The following is a 21,182-nucleotide window of genomic DNA, read 5'->3' as shown; positions in this document are numbered from 1 at the left end:
TGTGGCTCTGTCAAGTGGTTTACCATTGTTCAATATGTTGGTTGGCTAACAAGGTAGATGACTCCTTAAAAAAAGTTGGGTTGCTGAGTCATTCGCCCCAGCGTGAGAGATAATTAGGAACAGCTGGTGCAGATACTCATCACATGCCTCCACTGTAAAAGGCCAAGGAACACTCAAGAGGGGTTGCTTCAGAGGCCTGAAGCTGGGGTTGTCTGTGTTGATACAGGTAATCAGTGGGTGAGGTGCCAGCGCTCTTAGGAAGTGGCCAAGGAGCGCTGAGGTGGTGGGTAAACACAGAGCAGCCTCGTGACCTACTGCCTGAGAAGTTTGTGCTGGAGAGAGCTAAAACTGAGGAAGAAATTTGCAGCTAGGAGTCACCTCTTAATAGTATTGTAACAATACTTATTGTTGTTCTTATTGTACTTAGTTTCCCTTTTGTGGTTTTGTTGTTTTGTGGTTTATACATTTCAGAAAGTGAAGTTAATTTGTTCTTCATAAAGATTTCTTTAGGAGAACACAAAAGGAGCCTTCCTCGTGGTTTTCATGGACCCTGGCTTTTCATACATACACTAGTAGTTTCTGGTGTCAGAGAGGAGGGGAGGGAGAATGTGGGTGGAATTAACAGGTCTCTTTGGGTCAAGTCTTGAAAGCACTGTCTGAAAGCACTGTCGGGTGAAAGGCAAACCATATGGATCATTGTCTTAGTGATGGCGCTGGTGTCTTTCCATCTCGGATCATTACTTCTTGCTTTAAAAATGAGCACAGGACCCAAGCATACAGTCCCTATTGCTAACAGAGTTTAGGGAAGGGAAATGTGGAGTGGGGGGGGATCTGACCCTTATCTGTGGTCAGAAGAATGACTGATTCTTATTGACGGTAGCTCATTAAAACATTCTGTAGTAGAAAAAGATGCTTTACGTTTGGGACTAGAAGAGATTAAAAATCATGAATTTTTTAGGGATTAGGGTTTCTAAGGTGAGTGCAAGATGATTCATTTGGAAGAAAATAATAAACCCTTGATTTTTTGAAAATTCACTTTTATATAAAATAAGAAAGACATTCATCTTCAAGATATAGGGTAAAAGTAGTACCTGCATGTTATATAACTTGGGTTTATGCCACCCCTTTTCTGTTGGGGAACATAAAGAGTTTGTTAACCACTACCAGTAACACTCTTTCAACAACTGGGGTACTTTTTTTTAAAACTTGTGATTTCCTCTTGAAAGCTGTCATTCTTTCAGATGTTCTTAATTCATTTTAATTTTTATTTCACATGTAGTTCTATTTTTATGCTGTATTTTAAAGATTAGAAGCTTAAGTGTAAATTTCTTATTGCATTGTTGATGTGGAGAATGGAAATAACAAAAAATACATTGTTGCCTATTACATATAATACCATGTATTTTGAATTTGGAGACAAGCCAGACGGTTGGTTTGTTTCATGGGTATGATTTGAAGTGTAGTAATAGGTAAAAAGGGTATAATGGGACCACCAGAAGATAATCTGCACATTGGAGTATAATTTGTATATAACAAATTCTTTGAAAGATCACTGTTACTCCTTGAAGTCTGCATTTTTGGGGGCCAGGTTTACAAGGGGCCCCTTTCACAAGGATTAATAAGACTTCACATCCAGCAAATCACTTGGGAAGTGGCATTCCCCCGGCTACTTCTCTTCACAGTGCTGATCCTCTCCCAGACTCACGTTTTAAGAATCATCTTGTCCTCCCAATTTTCTGACTAATGTTCTGTTAATGGGAGAATTGCTTTAACCCTAAACTCACATTTTCTGAGGGTTCTACTAAATGGAGGGTGTATTTTGTGTGGCTGAATGGGTGACTTAGGAAACTATTATGGTGTTTAAAAATATGCCAAACAAGGTAATATGCCGAAGCTCAAGGTATGGGTAATTTGAGCATTATTTGCCAGAATCCAGGCCCCTTGGAGAAAGTAAACATTTCAAGACTGCAGATAAAATATAGACTTATACCACCATGAAACCTGGGCTTCTGGCTTAGTGCATAGCATTAAGAAAACTGAAGTTGTAGATTTTATCACTGTACAGTTGACAGAGGAGCAGTAAGCAAAGTCGTTAAAAGTGGGCCATCTGGAGCCAGACTGCCGAAGGTCAAGTTCTTGCTTTGTTACTTACTTGCTGTGAAGCCTTAGACAAGTTACTTCACTTAGTTGTGCCTCTTTTTCTCATCTGTAAAATGGGATGATGATAATAGAATCTGTATCATAGGGGTTGTTGTAAAGTGCATTAATATGTGTTAAGCAGTTAGAACAGTGCTGGCTCCATATTAAACATCAGTACGCATTAGTTGTTATTGTCTGTTCTTCAGAATCAGGGAAGCGCTTGGTTACACAGCCACATTTTGCAGCCTCCCTGAGCTGCATTTCACGGACTGATCAGAGGAGAGAGTGAGGAGAAGCGTGGGTGTACAGCACATGGCTGTTACTAGGAAAACAACTCAAGTGAACATTCTGACAAATCAGTAGCAGCATCTCAAACACCCAACTTCTGAGGGCAAGTAACATAGGACATGGCTTTTTAGTAAAGGAATCTAACAGTTCCAGCAAAATGCTCTAGAGGCAGTTTTCACCAGTTATTTGGAATTGGCTTTTGAAGAAATAACATCTGCCATCCTGCATCTAATCTATTCTTCTTGTTATAATTGAGGGCACTGTGGTCCAGCAGGGTTAGTAACCTGTCTACCCCCTTCCTGCTTATTAACATCAGGACAGAACTCATTTTTTGATTCTCATAACTGACTTGCAGTGAACATTTAGAATGTAAATTTACCTGCCAGTTACTTCTAAGTATTGTATTTTCTTTAAATGACATGTTTGTGCTTATATAGAAAAATTATCCATGATAAACAGTAAATATGTTTATCATGTGGCTTCTTGCACCCGTTAGTAATTCAGAAAGGTTGTGTCAAACATTTTGACCATCCTTTTGACTAGAGTGTAAGTTTCTTAATGAAGATACATGTCTTCTGTTTATCTACATGGAACAGTGAACGTGCTTTGGCTGTGTTTGTTCAGTAAACTGTCAGTTGCTGCACTAGTAGTATAATATGGATTCATTTTAGTTCTGTGGTTTTGAAACTTGGGGATTTTTAAAAGCGTGAAAGAGAAAACGGTATATGTTGTACCTCTTAAGTTATTTTAAATATGCACCGAATTGAAACCCTTGATCATTTAGAATTCTACTTTCTGTTTCCATCATTGGTGTGAGGATTGAGGAAGCACCTGGATTTAAATCATTTAGTTCATCTCCTGAGATAGAAAGAAAATTTGTCTTCTGACTTCTTTTTCCTTGTAATTGACTTAGAATTGGATTGAGCAAAATATAATTTGGGTTGTCTAGATGCTAAACCTCTTATACATCTAATACTTTTCTTTAATATGATCACTCCTCTGGAACAGATCCTTTGTTTTATTTAGGATCAGGGACAATTTAGAGAATATTAGTAGGATCATAAAAATTGTCCCCAAGCAAATATAAGGAACAAAGAAATAGTGGTTGCCAGGATCTTGGTTGTTAATGACTGTCCTAGGAGCACTGTGGGCATGCAGTGGAGTTGGCGGGCTGCTGGCTCCTTTCTCAGTACTGGCACCATTTAGAAAATGTTACATCAGTGCAGGTGAAGCTGTGTGCAAATCATATTCTTTTAAAAATAAATTTAAGTCATTTTCTTAATGCCTTAGGAAAGTTAGTAATCAAAGGATATATATATTTTTTATAAATTTATGTATTTTATTTATTTACTTTTGGCTGCGTTGGGTCTTCGCCGCTGCACGCGGGCTCCCTCCAGCTGCTGCAAGCAGGGGCCACTCTTCGCTGCGGTGCGGGCCTCCCACCGCAGTGGCCTCCCTCGTTGCGGAGCAGGAGCTCCAGGGGCGCGGGCCCCAGCAGTTGCGGCACATGGGCTCAGCAGCCGTGGCGCACGGGCCCAGCCGCTCCGCGGCATGTGGGATCCCCCCAACCAGGGCCCAAACCCATGTCACCCGCATTGGCAAGCGGACTCTTAACCACTGCTCCACCAGGGAAGTCCCCAAAGGATATTTTTGTAAGAAAATAACTGTTCTTAGCTTCTATCTGGTAAAGTCATTTTCACTTTTTTAATTGGTCATTTCTTAGATTGAATCAGAGTCATAGTGGTTAGCTGTACTCCACTTCCCCATCCCCCATTAAAGTGGAATTACATTAAAAAGTGTTTTATATAGTGGGGTCATTTTTTCAGTTCCTTTGTGCCTGGACCTTGTCAGTATCCCACCTCTAAGGTTATAGACTAAACCTGGTATGGGGAATATCTTACCTCCCTCTTCTGCCTTTTTTTTTTTTTTCCCTGTCATTAATCTCTTCTTTTTACTGACTGGTCATCCTCTAGGATTCCCAGGGGAGATGTTTTTGGCCTAAGGAGATGAACTCTTAGGGTCTTATTGAAAAAATGGGAAGACCCTACTTGCTGGTTTCTTCATATCCTTAATGCCTTATTCCTTCTCTAAAATGTGCCAGTGTCTTTTGGAAGTCAGTTAAATCAGTGAGGAGATGTACTTATCCATCAGAGAGTTTGCTATAAAATAGGTGGCTATAAAAGATTAGTCTTTCAATGAACTTATTAGGTTGTAATTATTAGTTGGTCAATTTGGAGTAAGTGCGTTTTGGTAAGATCAGTAATTTCATTACTGAGTATTTTGCACTGAACTGTTATTTTATAAAATGTAAAGTGGTTGTCAGATCTTGGCCCAAGACACTTTACATTTTCAGAGTACCTAATGTCTCTATTTACTCTGTTTTTCTGAGGAGTGTTCCCAGCAGGGCTCCTCTAGATAGGATTTACTACTAAAATTAGAAGGGGAAGTAAGAAAAAAGACATTGCCCTTTTAATCAGTTTTCCTACATTAGTAAGAGACTTTTGAAGTAGAAAAGAATTTTGCCCAGCTGAATAGGGATCTTTGCTTCATTCCTTCATTCCCAGTTGTCATCCAGAGATATCAAAGGAAATGCTGCTTAGGGATGAGTCTTAGCTACGACCAACTTTGCCTGCTTCATTGTCTCTTGAACTGTTGCAAGTACTCTTCAAGCTCTAGATATATTTCTCTGGGTTTTTAGAAAAACGTGTTTTGCCTTTGAGCGCATGTCTGTTGTCACTGGCCTGGTTTGTTGCCTGTTCCAGACCGCAGGAGGTCTGGGACACCTTTTCCTCTCTGGAGCAGGTTGGCAACAGTGCTCACCAGTGGCAGAGCTGCTCAGATACTAGCACGCCTCCCTGCCATTGCTTCTCATACACCAGTGTGGAAACATCCTCTTCTCTCCTACTGAGTTAACTTTGACCAGCTCTCTGATCCCTGGGGAGTAAAGAATAATTGTGTTTTTAAGTTTCAAGGCACTTTGGTCTCTTATCTTCCTGTGCATGTTGTTCTTCTCCCCAGTTTACACTCAAACACATATTCTGGTGTGAGTAGATAGTAGGGTTGCTAAACTCATTTCAACATTCATGGTATGCCTACGTGTTAGGTATTGGGTGTACATTTGGTTTATGAAACAAATATTTGTGCCTTGATATGCCAGGAACTTTTCTAGATGTTGGCAATACAGAATTATTCAGAGGTTACAGTCTGACAGGCAGACCATTACTATAGCATGTGTTAATTGCTAAAATAGCAACATGTAAGATGTGGCTTGAAACCATAGGATATGAGAAGCCTAAGTTTTGGGAAATTAAGAAAGCCTTAGGAATGTCAGTGATGAATGCATAATTTAGTGGAGGAGGCAGCTTGTTTTGACCACTCTTTCGAGAAGCATAGCAATGAAGAGTAGGGAAGAGAGAGATTTTAGTTGGGGGAGGTTGGGTCAAGAAGGTTGTGTGTCTGCATCTGTATGTATTTAAAAATAAGGTCAGTGGGAAAAGGTTGAAAATGCAGGATATGTCTTTCTTTTGTCTGTGGCTAGTTCCTCCTATGGTTGCAAGATGACTGGCACAAGTTCAAGTGTACCAGTAAATATAACTGAGTTTCTTGGAAGAAGACTTTTTTTTTTTTCTGTGATGTCTCTTTATTAGTGATAAAAGCCTTTCCCAAAGACCTCATAGTGAATACCACCCTAGCCTCTCCTTTGTGGGGCCAGCATTGCATAAGTTTACGCCTAAATCAGTCAACGTGAAGAGAAGTGGGACCACTGTGATTGGCTTAAATGGATTGCGATTCATCTTGGGTTGGGACTAGGGCCAGCATTGCATAAGTTTACGCCTAAATCAGTCAACGTCAAGAGAAGTGGGACCACTGTGATTGGCTTAAATGGATTGGGATTCATCTTGGGTTGGGACTAGGGTTTGCTACCCCAGAAACTCATGGCCTCAGGTAGAGAGCAGATTTGTGGGCACAATCAGGATGTGGTTAGAAAATGAGGGGGTGAATGGAACTGGATGGCCAACAGTGTCATCCTTGCCTGCTACTTATATCAACACTACACACAGACACATACTTCTGAGTAGAAAAAGAAAATGTGATTTTCTTTGGATTTGGAGTTTTTGGTGATTTTTTTCCTCTTATGTATCCTACTATGATCAAGTATTATTTTTACAGTCAGATCAAATAAATGTTTTATTTTAAAATGATTTTAAAATTGAAAATTTGCCTGTTCTATCCAAAAAATTACATGTAGTAGGAATACATTTCTTTCAGTACTGTAAACCAGGGGTCCCCAACCCCCGGGCCACAGACTGGTACTGGGCCCTGTTAGGAGCTGGGCTGCACAGCAGGAGGTGAGCAGTGGGCAAGTGAGCGAAGCTTCATCTGCTGCACCCCATCGTGCACATTACCGCCTGAACCATCCTCCCTGACATCCGTGGAAAAATTGTCTTCCATGAGACCAGTCCCTGGTGCCAAAAAGGTTGGGGGCTGCTACTCTAAATAGTTCTAAGGTTCTCTGTTATTCTCCTAATACTTTCAGGGAAAGAAGAATATATAATAATATCTTGTAGCTTCTGACTGTGTCTGTACCAAGAGGACCACTCTCTCTCTTACTCTGTAGGGCATGCCCATCTGTGGTGTCTGTGGCTCTCAGTGAGTGGTGAGGCTAGTCTGGTTTGAATGGAATGGCTGATTCATTGCCTGGATAGGCCAGTGTTCTTTGGAACCCACATTCTTGAATCTGGGATACAAACAGGAACATCACTCCCTCTTTACACACTCATTCTTCTTCTAGGAGGGAAAGCTGTCCTGTGGTTAGTTTATTTGCCATTCTTTTCAGACTTCAAGAATAATTCCACTTTAATTTTATACAGTGTTCCTGTAGCACTCCTAAACTGTTTACTGCACTTTGATATGTTCAAAGGAGTTGTGTTTCATTCTTGTTCCTTCTTCTCAATCCTAAGTTTTGGTGCTTTGTATGGATGAGAAAGGCAAACAAATAATGTAAATACATAAATACTTAGTGTTGTAAATTCATAAAATAGAAAATAATTACTAATAGTTTTTTTTCTATTTGAGAATATCGAATAGCTGTGATAGATGGTTAGGGTAGGCTTCTGAAATGGTGTTACTTTTTTGGATAGAATTTAGAAAGAATACTGCCAAAATAATTTTCATCTCAGGTAAAAAAATCAATAGTATTTACCTACTCAGTTGTTCCTCAAATAATATTTGAACTGAGAAATATTTCAGCTTTTTTTTTTTTTTAACAGGCCTCAAATTATTACTTATTTGACTAAATCTTGTGACTGTATATTGGGAAGTAGCTATCTGATGGCTCAGGTGGAAAGTCTACAGCTTGTTAATCTCCATTTTAGAGATGGTAATTTTTGCCTTCCAAGTAAACATCAATGACAAGAAATAGATTTAAAAATTTTAGTTTTAGCTATGTATATTGAGATACCTAGTACTATAGTGCCTACCAGGGATTAGTGGATTAGGTTATCTTTAAATAAAGCATTTCAATTTAGTACCTCTACTAAAATTAAAAAGTTTCATATCTGTGATTCATATTCTAATTGCTCTACTGTAACTGCTGCCTTATTTAATTAACATTGTTACTTAACATTTTTTCCTCTTAATCCTTTTTTTTGACTCAAATTTATTATGAGTTGGGGTGAGAAGGTGTTTAAGGAATGGTTGGGAATTTGAAGGGCACCTTTTTGGTGGTTTGCTTGTTTTTTCAGTTACTTTGCATGCGATATTTGTCAAGTCTTAGACCTACAGAGGTTTATTCTGACCTAGATCTAGTTTTAGGGCTTTCACTTCCTCTCGGCAATCAGAAGTAAATAATGTGAATCACGGTTATAATTTTTACAGTTTGAAAACAAAATAACATATGAATATTTCATTATGAATATGGGACATGAACACTTATTATTCTATATGGAAAGTGACTTTTGGTGAAATATCTCCAGCTGTGTGTCCTTCGTTGAATTTTCCATATGTAGTTGGGTATAACTACAAACTTTGATTTAAGTTCAGCATAGTTTGGTGTCAGATTCTTTTTAACGATATATGAGATTATGTAATCCAAGAAGTGTTAATCAGAAATTAATAAACTAAATATTGAGTAATAAGGAAAAATTTCTATTCCATAAATCCCCTTTTAATTTGTTTGTCTAACGTTCTCATCACACACACAGGATACTTGAGACATTTCCCTCTAGTCTTGTTTTTTTTATCCTCCTCACTTTTACCCCCACCCTCAAAACAACCTTGCTATTCAGGCCATGTCATATGAATTGAAATGTAATATTTGGACCTGGGGCAGAGGAACTTTTTAACCTCTAAGTGACTGACCCTCTAAGGGCTTCAGTTTCCTCATCTGTAACCAAATTGTGGAAGTGGGTTGTATTGGGTGAGTGTGCTCTTTCAGTTGCTAATTCTTTGGGTCTGTGAAATTATCAATTTTCTTGAGCAGACTTGTATAATTTTAATATTTTCTTTTTATCTTGTTGAGATCTTTATTAGGCTCACTGACATTTCATTCTTAAAGGTTCAGGAATCTCTGTATTTTGTAGTTTAACTCTTGGGTTTGTAGAACCTTTGAAAATGCAGTATTCTTTTCATCATCTTTTGGATAAAGATGGCAATAATAATAATAAAATGTTAATGATCTCATGCCAGGCACTGTGCTATTAAATGAGCCCAGCCATTCAATCCTTAGAGTAAGTGTTGATGTTGTTTTCCTTATGGGGAACCTAAAGGGTGAGGTCAGGTATCTTATAGATCACACCGTTGGTAATGTCTGTAGAACCTTAATTATATCCCAGTACTTCCCGTTCTTTCCAATATCATGCTGCTGGTTGTTTTAAAATACCTAAAATTGATTTTCTTTTGCATTTCATAATTCTGTATATTTGGTGTTTAGCACTTTATCCTTTTCGAAGGGCTTTGTGACATAAGTAGGGCAGGGGCTCCCTCCTTAAGTCTCAAGGGTACACATTTGCCCGTGTTCACGGAGCTAGACCTGACTTGATGGGGTTTTTCTCCTTATTTTCCTGTAACAGGGTTCTCTTTTTCCACATCACAGCATCTTTTTATTTTAAATTTCTATAAAATTTAATTTATTCTTTTGTGTTTACTTTGAAGATATCAGTGGAGGCTGCTGTGTTTTAGAGTTGCCCATGAATTTTCTAGATAATGACAAACCAATATCCTGATGAGTGGAGGAAGCATCCATTATCAAGGGGGAAAAAAGTTAATTGACATCCTTTGGGAGCCTTCAAGACAGCCAAAAGAAATGTGAATTGCATTTTTTCCGAAGGCGTATTTTTTTGTTTATGGTTTGTTGTCTCTTTGAACATTTTTCTGATTATAAAGTAATATGTGTTTATGGTTAATAATTTGAATGCAGAAACAGGCAAACAAAAATTACCTAGATGTAACCATTGTTAGTACTTTGATACATATCCTAACTAGAGGTGGAGGAACCAAGGTTTCTGGACATGTTAAATGTGAAATGCCTGTTAGACAAACAAGTAGTAATTTGAGTATGCAGTTGGATACATGAGTACGAAGTTCAAGAGAATAGTCGAGATTAGACCAAATATAAATATGAGAGTGTACAGTAAGTCCATGAGTGATCGTGTCCACGCTGTGAGTCTGGATGAGTTCTTGTAGGGAGTGTTACAAAGAGGAGGCAAGATCTGAGGACCAAGCCCTGGCTCTCCAGCATTTAGAGGTTTGGAGGAGAAGGAGAATCCACGGAATTGACAGGGGGCTGCTGGTGAGGTGGTAAATCTGAGGCCAAGTGAAGAAACGATTTTAGGGAGGGAATGATCACCCTGTTGAATGTTGCTGAGATGCTGTCTAAGAAGACCCAAAATTTGCCATTTGGCAATGTGAAGGCCGCAGATACTCACAAAGTAATTCCCATGGAGTTGAGGGGAAAAGGTCTGATTTCAGTGGGCTCAAATGAAATTGGGAGAGAGGGAAGTGGAGATGGTGTGAATATAAACGGGTTTTTTGGGGAGTTCTACTATAAAGAAGAGCAGTGAATTTTACTGTAATTAGAAGGATGTGGGGAGGGTCAAGAAATTTTATTTCAAGAAAAGAGCCATTACAGTATTTTTGTATGCCAATGGGAATGTATGTATTCATTTTTTCCTCATATTTTGCTTGGTGAGACTTTGCAGAAGTTTGTCAATTTTATTGGTTTCCTTAAAGAATCAGCTCCTGGGGAGAAAAGGGGATTGGAAGGGATTGAGATTGACATATATACACTATAGAAACTATGTATAAAATAACTAACTAATGAGAACCCACTGTATAGCACAGGGAACTCTACCCAGTGCTCTGCGGTGACCTAAATGGGAAGGAAATCCAAGAAAGAGGGGATATATGTATATATATAGCTGATTTACTTTGCTGTCAGCAGAAAGTAACACAACATTGTAAAGCAACTATACTCCAATAAAAATTAATTTAAAAAAAATCAGCTCATGGTTTAAGTCATCAGTTCTATCGAAAATAGCTGCAAAATTTTATTATGTGAGTGGTTTTCTTGGTGGAAATACAGTAGATTTCATTAGATTCTGTAAGTCGGAGAACCAGTGCTACAGTTTGGAAGTTTTAACAGCTTGTTTCCCTAAAAGATACCCTTACATTTTTAAAGATTCTATCTGAATTGATATCTTTGTGAATATGATATATTAAACAGTATGTATAACATTGTTCCCAAACAAGAAGAAATCTTACTATATTTTTCTACCCTTCCTATCGCCTAGTTTTGTTAAAATAATCTAAGATTTTGGTTAAAGATTGATTTTTCTCTTTATCAAATTCCTTTTCTATTTGAAGAATCTTTGAAAAGTTGCATTAAGACTTACAGCCAAGTTATCAACAGTTTAGACTTAACTGTTTCACTATTTTTTGTTTACTGTCTATTTAAACATCTTTTAAGTTTATGTTTTTACGAAGTATTACATATTTTTGATTTAAAAACAATAAATTTATCATAAAGCACCTTCATCTGTTGTACATCTAATTCTGCTTCAAAGATAATATTCATCTTTACCCATTTCTGCTATTTAATTTTTTAGAGACACAGACCTCTGTGTCTCTAAGATGTTTTATACCTCATTTTATTTATGAACCTAAGATGTTATCTGTTTACTTTCTGTTACCATAGATGTTGATTTTGTTTGCTTCTGCCATCCCATCAGCTGTATTTATAATCATTCCATTTCTGTTCTTGGTCACCTCTACAATCCCCCTCCACCTTTTTTAAAATTTGGTCTCATTAATCTAAGGCAGTATCGTTTGACTCTGTACATTATAAGTTATATAGAAATACTACCTTTCCTTTCAGTTCTGATTCCATCTCTCAACTGGCCACTTTTATTTTACTAAGGTTAATAGTTACATTTCATTTAATAACCATAATTAAGTCTTCCATTATTTGTTCTGAAAGTTGAAAACCAGTTAACAGTGTTAATATTATTATATCTATGTCCATATTGGGCACTGGAAAGCTAAGTAACATGCTATTACACTTTTTTCTTTACGGTTTCACCGTCACCCTGTGCCACTCAAAAACATTTTTTTTTTTTTGTTTAAATTGAATTACAATGTTGTGTTAGTTTTAGGTGTACAGCACAGTGATTCAGTTATACATCTATATCTATGTATCCTTTTTCAGATTCTTTTTCTGTATAGGTTATTAGAGAATATTGAGTATAGTTCCCTGTGCTGTACAGTAGGTCCTTGTTGGTTATCTGTTTTATACGTAATAGTGTGTAGATACACACTCTTAATCCCAAACTCCTAATTTATCCCTCCCCCCCCCAACTTTCCCCTTTGGTAACCATAAGTTTGTTTTCTATGTCTGTGGGTCTATTTCTGTTTTGTATATAAATTCATTTGTATCTTTTCTTTTTTTTAGATTCCACATATAAGTGATATCATATAATGTTTGTCTTTCTCTCTCTGGCTTCACTTAGTATGATAATCTCTAGGTTCATCCTTGTTGCTGCAAATGGCATTATTTCCTTCTTTTTTATGGCTGAATAATACTCCATGGTTGTGTGTGTGTGTGTGTGTGTGTGTGTGTTTGTTTGTATCACATCTTCTTTATCCATTCCTCTGTCGATGGACATTTAGGTTGCTTCCATGTCTTGGCTATTGTAAATAGTGCTGCCGTGGGCATTGGGTTGTATTTATCTTTTCAAATTGTGGTTTTCTCTGGATATATGCCCAGGAGTGGGATTGCAGGATCATATGGTAGCTCTATTTTTAGTTTTTTAAGGAACCTCCATACTGTTCTCCATAGTGGCTGTACCAATTTACATTCTCACCAACAGTGAAGGAGGGTTCCTTTTTCTCTACACTCTCTCCAGCATTTATTATTTCTAGAGTTTTTGATGATAGCCATTCTGACTGGTGTGAGGTGATACCTCATTATAATCCTGATTTGCATTTCCCTATTTATTAGCGATGTTGAGCATCTTTTTATGTGCCTTTTGGCCATCTGTATGTCTTTGGAGAAATGTCTGTTTAGATCTGCCCATTTTTTGATTGGGTTTTTTATTTTTGGTATTGAGCTGTATGAACTATTTTTTTTTTTTTTTTTTTTTTTTTGCGGTACACGGGCCTCTCACTGTTATGGCCTCTTCCGTTGCGGAGCCCAGGCTCTGGACGCGCAGGCTCAGTGGCCATGGCTCACGGGCCCAGCCGCTCTGCGGCATGTGGGATCTTCCCAGACCGGGGCACGAACCTGTGTTCCCTGCATCGGCAGGCGGACTCTCAACCACTGCGCCACCAGGGACGCCCTGTATGAACTATTTGTATGTTTTGGAGATTAATCCCTTGTTGGTTGCATCATTTGCAAATATTTTCTCCTATTCTGTAGGTTGTCATTTTGTTTTGTTTTATTTATGGTTTCCTTTGCTGTGCAAAGGCTTTTAAGTTTCATTAGGTCCTGTTTGTTTGTTTTTGTTTTTATTTCCATTACTCTAGGAGATGGATCCAAAAAGATATTGCTGCAATTTATATCTAAGAGTGTTCTGCCTGTGTTTTCCTCTAGTTTTATAGTATCTGTTCTTACACTTAGATCTTTAATCCATTTTGAGTTTATTTTTGTGTGTGGTGTAAGAATGTTCTAATTTCATTCTTTTACATATAGCTGTCCAATTTTCCCAGCACCACTTATTGAAGAGGCTGTCTTTTCTCCATTGTATATTTTTGTCTCCTTTGTCATAGATTAATTGACCATAGGTGCCTGGGTTTGTTTCTGGGTTTCTATCCTCTTCCATTGATCTATATTTCTGTTCTTGTGCCAGTACCGTACTGTATTGATTACTGTAGCTTTGTAGTATAGTCTGAAGTCAGGGAGCCTGATTCCTGCACCTCTGTTTTTCTTTCTCAAGATTGCTTTGGCTATTTGGGATCTTTTGTGTTTCCAGAAACATTTCTAACATCAAAGTCAAATAATAGTTAACAGTTACAGAGCACTTGTGTGTGTCAGGCACTGTCTTAAGGACATGATGTATATTATTTCATTTGATCCTCCCAACAAAAAGTACTATTCTTGTCCCTTACTTCTCCCCACCCCCCAAAAAAAGGGAATTGTCAGAGAGATGTAAAGTAATTTGCCCAACTGGCAGGGTTGCCACCAAGCTGTAAAATACTGTTCTGTGCTGTCCACCTCTGGAGCGCTCTAGAGCAGCCAGCTGCCATGTTTGTGAGGTTCTGAGAGAGTCAGTCTTAGGTGTGCTCTCTGATGATTAATCTCTGTCCTTCTTGTCTCTAGCCCCTGATTGTGGGATCTTATAGATGTCTGGGGTGAATACTTTGAAAGTGGTGTGGGAATGCGGGTGCTGAGTGAGTTAGGGAATTTTACTCTTCAGGGGAATTGTTGGAAGTTTTCACTCTGCTTTTTTTTTCCCCTTTGAGTTTCTTATAGGAGTCCTAAGTTAACTGGGATAGTAACTAGTACACCCCCCTTTCTGCCCATCAGTTGCTCAGCTTAGAAAACCTACAGTTAACATCATATTTCATGGTGAAACATTGAAAAATGTCCTTACAGGAAGGCAAGGATGCCCTTTCTCACCACTCTCACTATTCAGTCGTTGCAATAAGGGGAAAAAAGAAGTAAGTGTAAAGATGGGAAAGAAGTAAAACTGCCTCTATTTGCAGATGACATGATTGTGTACGTAGAAATCCTAAGGAATCTACAAAGAAACTGTCAGAACTAATAAGAATTAAGTAAGGTTGCAGAGGATTTAAGGTTAATATGAAAAAAAACCTATGTTTACACAGTAGCAGCAGAAAACCAGAAAATGAAGTTTAACAAACAAATCCGTTTATAGTATCTACAAAATACCGTAAAATACTTAGGAATAAATTTAACAAAAGATATGCAAGCCCTCTTTACTAAAAAACATCAGAATAATGCTGAGAGAAATTAAAGAAGACCTAAGTAAATGGGGAGATATGCCATGTTCATGCATCAGAAGACTCAGTTTGTTAGATGTTGGTTCTCCTAAAATTGCTGTGTAGATTCATTGCAATTCTAATCAAAATTCTACTGGCTCTTACAACTCAAGAAGTAGACAGCCCAGTTAAAAATGGGCAGAAGAATTGAACAGACATTTCACAAAAGAAGATATACAGATGGCCAATAAGCATATGTAGGGATGCCGAACATCATTAGCCATCAAGAAATGCAAACTAAAACCACAGCTCTATACCACTGTATATTTATTAGGTTAGTTAAGATTAAAAAGACAGACAATACCAAGGTTGGTGAGAATGTGGAGCAGCTGGAGTTGCCATACACTGCTGGTAGCAATGAAAATGATACAATTACTTTGGAAAGTGTTTAGCAGTTTCTCAGAAGTTAAACAGAAACCCACCATATCACTCCGCTTCTCCACTTCTAGGTATTTAGTTACCCAAGAGAAATGAAGTAATGTCCATGCAGATGTTCACTGAAGCTTTATTACAATAATCCCAAACTGGAAACAATGTAGTTGTCCTCCATCTTTATTACAATAAAAAGTCCATCTACCATTAAATGGATAAACAAATGGTGGTACATACATGTAATGGAATAGTATTCAGCAATAAAAAACCCAAACATCTAATGTCTGCAACCTGATCGTCATTAAGCCAAGTGAAAGAAACCCGAAGCCAAAGTACATAATGTGTGATTCCATTTATATAAAAATCATAGAAAATGCATGCTGATCGACAGTGACATAAAGCAAATCATTGGTTACCTGGAGCCAGGGGAACAAGGAGGGAGAGACCTCAAAGAGGCATGTGGAATTTTGAGAAGTGATGGAAATTTATCTTGATTGTGGTGGTGGTTTTATTCACATATACAAGTGTCAAAACTCATTAAATGCTCTGCTTTGAACAGTGCAGTTCATTCAAGGAAAATCATACCTCTAAGTTGATAAATAAAATAGTGACTGACAAGTGCATGTTAGAAAATATATAATTCAGTAAATAAGCTGTACCGGTATAAGCCAATTCTAGTTGCTAGTTCATGTTTTCATAACATAGTCATATTCCATTGAGGTGTAACAGTCCTACTAAGAATCACATAGCTGCCAAATCTGTTAAATAAATAAAAGACTTCATTGTTTCTTAAATTTTTTGTCGTAAGAAGGTATAACAGAAGAATCTGTTACTCTTGTTTTAGTTCTGGTACTTGGATTTCCGTGTTCCTTTTTTCTTCCTTTATTCCCTTCCAAGCTATTTTAAACTTATTACCCAGAAGTTAACAAATTTGAATTTGTTGATTTGGGAAGTAAAAAAACCTTTTGTTTCTGATCTGTTACCAGGTGAGTCCATAAACAACTGTAAACTTCTGTAACCATTCAAACTTCTCCCTTCTAAGTATAATTTTAGCTTCATAATTTCACATATGGAATTAGACCAAGTAAGTATAACAAGATCCATGATTAAATATGTAATTTTCAATAATAGGAAAAGTAAATGGAAAAAAATCCAACTTTCTCTCTATGGAACTTCACATTTGTTGTAATAACCATGAGCTGCAAAAGTTGTAATGATTCCCTCACCCCATCACCTCCATTTTTAAAAAAGCTATAGCATCTTTTGTTACGTAATTTTAACATAGATTGTCAGGTTGTTCTCCCATATGTCACTGTAGAAGTCCTTAAAACACAATGTCATCGTTTTTGGTGCTGCTATAAGCACTTGTGCTACTTACCTTAATTCAAACTTACGTTTTCTGTTTTCCTTTAGCTTTTTTTTGGTATGCATCCATGTACCTTATCTAGTCATACTTAAGGTTTCTTTTCATAAGGCTGAGAGAAGTGGATTTAGAAAATGTGATTATCAGATACACTGTTTAAACAAGCATGATATTTAGGATCTGCACATGATTAAAGAAAATAGCAAACCTTGGTTCTGATTTATTCCTACTGGCTGTTTCTGGCTGGTAAGTCAGGTCTTAGAACATTGGAAGAATGCAGATTTAAGTTATTGTCTGTGATTTCAGCTCCCAAAGAATTTTTTATGCTAAGGTTCTTTCAAAATTGGGGATAATAATAAGAAGAGCCCTTATCTTTAAGAAGATTCTTTCCTATGAGCATCTCCACCTTAAATTAAAAAAAAAAGTTTTTTAAAGGCCTTTAAAGAAAAGATAAAGGACTGAAGGTGTAAACACATGATACTGTTTGGCCTTTGCCATCCTCTTGAAAAACAGAAGATAAGGCTCACCTAATTTAAGAACACTTAAACTCTTGGTATCTTGGGTATATTGTAACAGGTACTGGCTTAGCAGATTTTGAAGCTAAAGAGGGAGCCAAGAAGGGTGGCGTGGTAGGAAGAATTTGCCTGTTTTCCAAAGACCCTGCCCTGAAATTGAGTGAGGCAAAAGTAATTGACAGGATGATGGGTGGTGGCAGGCAGAAGCAATAAGGAGAAAAAGGCAGAAATTCCAAATGGCCACAAGAAAGAAGGAGGAGAGTTGGGAGGAATTCGCCCAGGCTGCAGATGAAGGGCACTGCCTTTATATAAAGGCCGAGACATTTGCCTGTTGTGCCATTTCTGATGTCCAGGGTCACCAGTCTCTCATGCCCAGCCATACACACGCACCCCCTTGGCTACCAACTATTTTGAAAATGGTCGTTCTCATTAATTGAATATTATGGTTAAATGAGAATTCACCAAAAAGTAGTTTTTATTTTAAGTCTTACTGCAAATACCTTTAGGAATGCCCACATTCCTGTGGAAGTTGTTTATAGTGATCATTGTCGTCTCTTTCACCCCAAAGTACCATTTTCATTTTGATCATCTCCAGGTTGTGTTCTTCTTGAACGTAGGGACTGTCTTTTGTTAGTGTTTTCACGGCATCTAGTTTATTATGTGGCACAGGTAGGCACTTGTCAAAAGAACATTTGTCATCATTCAGTGAAGATGAAGGATGTTCAGGTGATAGTCTTTTTTATATGAATCCTTGGTGTTAGGTTACTCCCTGTGCCCTGCTACACTGAGAATTAAAAAACAATGAAGTCCTGTGAGATTTGAGATGAATAAACGTCCAGCTCTTCTGTATACGTGGAACTTCATCTTTATTCTGAATTTCTATTATGAAGCATTATAGGTCTGGCTCCATGATCCAATATTCACCTCAGGATTTTAAAAGTTTTTTTTTTAAGTACATTATCTTTAAAGTTATTGAAATGTGATAAAGCAACATCATCTTGTTTCTTTTAAAAAATGATTTTGAAAGCAAAAACATTAAGAAGTAACTATTAAAACTTAAATTTATATTGTGTACATTGAGCAGAGAGTAGAAGTCATTTCCAAATTGAGATGCAGGAAGCTTTAAAATGCCTGTTCATCCTTTATCAGCATTACTGAATGAATCAGCAATTTGCTCAGGTCAGTGAACTTTATTTTGAACTGTAACAATAGTTTCTATTTCCAAGAATATAGAAAAATTCATGTGTGACATAGGAATCTGAATTTGGTGTTAAGAAATTAACAGAATTTTAGGTCTGGCAGGCTCTGGGGGGGTATTATATCTTACTGTTTAGGTTTGAAAAATGATAGAAGGTGACAGATGTTAGAAGGATGTGTGCCATTCTTACCTGGTTTAGTCATTACTTAGTTATTGTTATTTGGTAATATTGGATTATTGACCACTTAGATGGCTTTCAGAATTAGGAAAATGGAATTTCAGAACAACTTTTTGTAGTGCTCCATGCTAACGAGGCCAAGTTTGGGTAGTTGTGTTGGCTGTGTTTATAGTTGCCAACCTTTGCTCTCCTTTGGCCAGTTGCTCCCAGAGCTGGGCCTCCCTTTTGCTCCTCCTGACTCTGGAAAACCTATCCAAGGAATCTTCTCTGAGTACGTGGCTCAGCAGCATTGTTCCCTTATGTATTGGGTTAGCTGACTGTGCTGTGTTTGGAAGATGTAGGTGATTGGGGTTCTGGGTTTATACTAAAAATGCCAAGTCATTTGTTCAGAAGCAAGTACCTGCATTGGGCCAGGTACTCTGTTACATGCTTGAGTTATGGCAGAGAACAAGTCAGGCAAGGTTTTGACATTTACTCTGAGATCTAAAGGTGAGGAGTTAGTCAGCTGAAGAGTAGAAGTCCAGGGAGTGGGGAGAGCATGTGCAAAGGTCCTGAGGTCAGAAGGAGCTTGGTGCCTTTGGGCGAGAAGGAAGGAAGGTCAGGCTGGAGAATAGTGAGAGAGGGAGACAAAGGCTTTTGAGGCAAGGCTGGATTAATAGAAAACCCAACCAGGCAGGTCTGGAGGGCATGCTAAGGATTTAGAATTGATCATAAGAAATTTGGAAGACGTGGGGTTTTCAGCAAGGGAGACACTGATATAGGGGAATAAATTGGAGAGGATCAAGAGGGGCTTGAGGGGGCTGAGGCTTTTGTTATTTGTATTATAATTAATAGCTAATATTTATAATTTGTTTGCTTTGGGCCACTGTGTTCAACCCTTTACCCTCATTTTCTTCATGTAAACCTCACAACAACCCAGTGAAGTGTTGCTGTTATCCTTGTTTTACAGGTGAGGAAAACAAGACCCAACCCAGCAAGGGTTAAGCAGGTTGTCCAAGGCCGTATAGTAAGTAAGTGGCAGAGCTGGGATTTGAACCCAGATAGCGTATGATTCTAGACCCTGTTCTGTTAGCCAGTGGGCTTGTGTTTTCAATGTATGAGGTCATGGTCCATTATTGGTTCTTGAAATTTGAGTGGATCACAACTGGAATTATTTTTTTAATAGAACAGAGTAGATATTAGACTGCTTTGCACTAGTAAGGATAAAATATTGGTATGTGAAATTTTGTGCCACTTTTCATTTTATATATTTGTACATGTGTGAGCTTGTAAGACATTGCAAGAGGATAAACAGCATTTGTCTAGACAAGAGCCAGTGTGATGGCTTGGACTGGAGTTGTGGCGGTGTAGACGGAGACAAATGGGTCTCAGCTGTAAGAGGTCGAGGCACCAGGCCTCGGTAAGAGATTGGGCACTGGGGCCGAGTGTGGGAGGTGTCAGCGATGAGTCCCACATCCCGGGTGGCGGTTAACTCCCGATTCTCAGCTGCCGCTGATGGGACTTGGTGTTGCCATATGGCCCAAACCTGCAAGCTGACCAACTTATGAGCAAACCTGTCACAGAAAACGGCTCAACAGGAGGGTTGAGCCAAGAGTAAATTCTCTCTCCTGAATTTGAGGCGAGTAGTGAGCAAACTGGTGGCAGTGGGCCACACAAACACATGTGGCCTAACAGCAGCTCTAGAGTGAAGTTATAGGAATTGGTCTTTGTTTTATGTGAACATATCTCTCCATTTATTTAGGTGTTCCTCAGTGTCTTTCAATATAGTTTTTTTTTAATTGAGGTAAAATTGGTATATAAACATTATATAACCTTCAGGTGTTTACCATTATAATTCCACATCTGTGTACTTTACAAAGTGCTTACTGCTAAATCTCTAGTCACCATCCATCACCAGCCATACAGCTGACCACTTTCATCTATTTTGCTCATCCCTAACCCTGTTCCCTTCTGGTAACCAGCAGTCTGTTCTCTGTATATACAAATTTTATTTTGTTTTTGTTTGTTTTCTTTTAGACTCCATATATGAGTGGGATCATACAGTATTTATCTTTCTCCATCTGACTATTTACACTTAACATTATACCCTCAAGGTCCATTTGTATTGTTGCAAATGGCAAGATTTCATTTTTTATGGCCGAGTAGTATTCCATTGTATATATATACCACATCTTTATCCATTCATCCATTGATGGACATTTATGTTGTTTCCATATGTTGGTTATTGTGAATAATGCTGAATTGAACATGGGGGTGTGTATATGTTTTCCAATTAGCGTTTTTGTATTCTTTGGATAAATACCCAGAAGTGGAATGGTTGGATTATATGGTACTTCTATTCTTAATTTGCTGAGGAATTTCCCCACTGTTTTCCATAGTGGCTTCACCAATTTACATTACCACCAACAGAGTAGGAGGGTAAGATTTGTATAGTTTTAAGGGTTTGCAAAGCAGAGGATAGGAAAGAATAAGGAGGCTGGGGACTTGTGCAGGGACATAGCAAGGCATGTGGTCAGCTGTTGAATCTGGCTTGCCTGGGGAGGGTATACAGTTTCAGATAAAGTGGAGGGCAGTGGTCTGTGTGGTACCACACACACAAGATACATAATTTCTTTGAATGATGGTTCCTCCCCA

At 38.1% G+C, this 21,182-nt stretch overlaps 1 protein-coding gene across 10 annotated transcripts in view; it reads left to right on the top strand.

Annotated features, from left to right (window-relative positions):
- The window catches only part of BACH1 (BTB domain and CNC homolog 1), an 81,036-nt gene that overhangs the window by 35,715 nt on the left and 24,139 nt on the right, over positions 1–21,182 (top strand). For 2 of the 10 annotated variants that reach the window (XM_089910343.1, XM_089910341.1), the window contains one exon: positions 19,498–19,554. The exons of 5 other annotated variants lie outside the window; for them this stretch is intronic. The gene's annotated coding sequence lies outside the window, so the exon portion shown is untranslated. Of the gene's footprint in view, positions 1–232; positions 19,559–21,182 lie in introns of those variants that run through there. 3 more of the 10 variants (XM_089910340.1, XM_089910344.1, XM_022570194.2) reach the window with 3 other exon arrangements.

The sequence above is a fragment of the Delphinapterus leucas genome, chromosome 4 (genome assembly GCF_059928025.1).
Source record: "Delphinapterus leucas isolate spDelLeu-1000000601 "Yukka" chromosome 4, BTC_Dleu_Yukka2, whole genome shotgun sequence".
In the NCBI taxonomy this organism is placed as follows: domain Eukaryota; kingdom Metazoa; phylum Chordata; class Mammalia; order Artiodactyla; family Monodontidae; genus Delphinapterus; species Delphinapterus leucas.
Note: the sequence above shows the minus strand (reverse complement) of the source record. Positions and strands in the feature narration are given on the sequence as shown.